Consider the following 2,628-nt stretch of genomic DNA (forward strand, 5'->3'; position numbering starts at 1 on the left):
CAAATATTTTATATTATCTTCATTTATTTTAAATGGAATTTCTCTTTGTATCTCTTGCTGCAAACTTTATTGGTAACATATAGAAATGCTAATGATTTATGTGGATTTATTTTGTATCCTGCAATTTTGCTAAAGTTGTGAATTGTTTCTAGTAGTTTTTTTGTTGATTCTCTAGGATTCTCTAAGTATACCATCATATTATCTGCAAAGAGTGATAATTTGGTTTTCTCGTTACCTACTCTAATTCCTTTAATCTTTTCTTCTTCTCTTATTGCCAAAGCTAGCATTTCTAATACAATATTGAATAATAATGGCGATAGTGGGCAACCTTATTCACCCCTGATTTTACTGGGAATGGTTCCAATTTATCCCCATTACATATGATGCTGGCTGATGGTTGTAAACAGATGCTACTAACTATTTTAAGGAAAAATCCATTTATTCCTATACTCTCTAGTGTATACTCCTTTTACTCTCTAGTATTTTAATAGGAATGGGTGTTGGATTTTGGCAAATGCTTTTTCTGCATCTATTGAGAGAATCATATCATTTTTGCTAGTTTGGCTATTGATATAATCAATAGTTTTCCCAATATTGAACCAGCCCTGCATTCCTGGTATAAATCCTACATGGTGTATTATCCTGGTGATAACTTACTATAATCTCTTTGCTAATATTTCTCTTAAGATTTTGGCATCAAAATTGGACTATAATTTTCTTTCTCTATTTTGACCATACCTGGTTTAAGTATCAGCACTATATCTGTGTCATAAAAAGAATTTGGTAGGTGTTGTATGAAAGGAGAGAAGGTTAGGACTCCCCTTGATAAGGATGGAAGAGGTCCTAGTGGCCTTTACAACACATATACAGTTAAGGCATTGCCACCTACTCGGTGGCATCTAACCATGTTTTTATGGATGACTGCCTCCAAAAATATAGGCTTCCCAAATTAACAGAGGAGGAAGTAAATTGCTTAAATAGTCCTATTTCAGAAAAAGAAATAGAACAAGCTATTAATCAACTCCCTAAGAAAAAAATCCCCAGGACCAGATGGATTTACATGTGAATTCAACCAAACATTTAAAGAAAAATTAGCCCCAATGCTATATAAACTATTTGAAAAAATAGGGAATGAAGGAGTCCTACCAAATTCCTTTTATGACACAGACATGGTACTGATACCTAAACCAGGTAGGTTGAAAACAGAGAAAGAAAATTATAGCCCAATCTCCCTAATGAATATTGATGCTAAAATCTTAAATAAGATATTAGCAAAAATACTACAAAAAATCATCCTCAGGATAATACACCATGATCAAGTAGGATTTATATCAGGAATGCAGGGCTGTTCAATATTAGGAAAACTACTAGTATAATTGGCCATATTAATAACCAAATTAACAAAAACCATATGATCATCTCAATAGATACAGAAAAAGCATTTTATGAAATCCAACATCCATTCCTATTAAAAACACTTGAGAGTAGAGGAATAAGTGGACTTTTCCTTAAAACAATCAGTAGCATCTATTTAAAATCATCAGTAAGCATCATATGTAATGGGAAAAACTGCAACCATTCCCAATAAGATCAGGAGTGAAACAAGGTTGCCCACTATTACCATTATTATTCAACATTGTATTAGAAATGCTAGCTTTGGCAATAAGAGTTGAAAAAGAGATTAAAGGAATTAGAGTAGGTAATGAGGAAACCAAATTATTACTAAGTGCTAATGAGATAATGAGATATTAGGTTCTTACTAAGTGCTAAGTCGGTACTTAACAATTCTCTAGTTCTGGTCTTTACTAGGAGTTTAACCCCTTTGAACTTCTGGGGAGGAGCTTGCATGCGTAGGAGGAGCAAGTTCATTGGTTGAAGTACTTCTTCCCAGAAGCCCTTGCATTATCCCATGCCCATTCTCTGGGAGGATAAAAGAGGGCGGCACTCGAGATTTAGAGAGTCTTGAGGCGGCTCTCCAGAGGAAGAAGAAGTCACTACTCTGGACCAGAATTGGCGGCAACTGTCTGCAGACAAGCGCTCTCTACAGGAAGAAGAATCTGTCAGGAAGATTTGAGTTGACACAGCAGATCTCCTCCCAAAGAGCAATCGGCAGTCTCTAGAGACAACAGAACTTTAAATCACTCTTTGCTGATGATATGATGGCATATTTAGAGAACCCCAGAGATTCTACTAAAAAGCTATTAGAAATAATTCACACCTTGGGGGCAGCTAGGTGGTACAGAGGATAGAGAACTAACCTTGAATTCAGGAGGACCGGAGTTCAAATCTGGTCTCAGACACTTAACACTTCCTAGTTGTGTGACCCTGGGCAAGTCACTTAACCACAGCCTCCAAAAAAAAAAAAAAAAAAATTCATACCTTTAGCAAAGTTGCAAGATACAAAATAAACCCACATAAGTCATCAGCATTCTTATATATCACCAACAAAATCCAACAGTTAGAGTTACAAAGAGAAATTCCATTTAAAATAACTACCAATAGCATAAAATATTTAGGAATCTGCCAAGGGAAAATCAGAAACTATATGAGCAAAACTACGAAACACTTTCCACACAAATTAAGTCTGATCTAACCAATTGGAAAAATATCAAATGCTCCTGGATAGGG

General features: G+C 35.2%; 1 non-coding gene across 1 annotated transcript; it reads left to right on the forward strand.

Annotated features, from left to right (window-relative positions):
* The first annotated feature begins 787 nt into the window (after positions 1–787).
* Positions 788–915, forward strand: LOC141559288 (U6atac minor spliceosomal RNA). Its single transcript, XR_012487349.1, has one exon. It is a non-coding gene; the product is annotated as a U6atac minor spliceosomal RNA (small nuclear RNA).
* The last annotated feature ends 1,713 nt before the right edge of the window (positions 916–2,628 follow it).

Source organism: Sminthopsis crassicaudata, chromosome 2, assembly GCF_048593235.1.
Source record: "Sminthopsis crassicaudata isolate SCR6 chromosome 2, ASM4859323v1, whole genome shotgun sequence".
In the NCBI taxonomy this organism is placed as follows: Eukaryota; Metazoa; Chordata; class Mammalia; order Dasyuromorphia; family Dasyuridae; genus Sminthopsis; species Sminthopsis crassicaudata.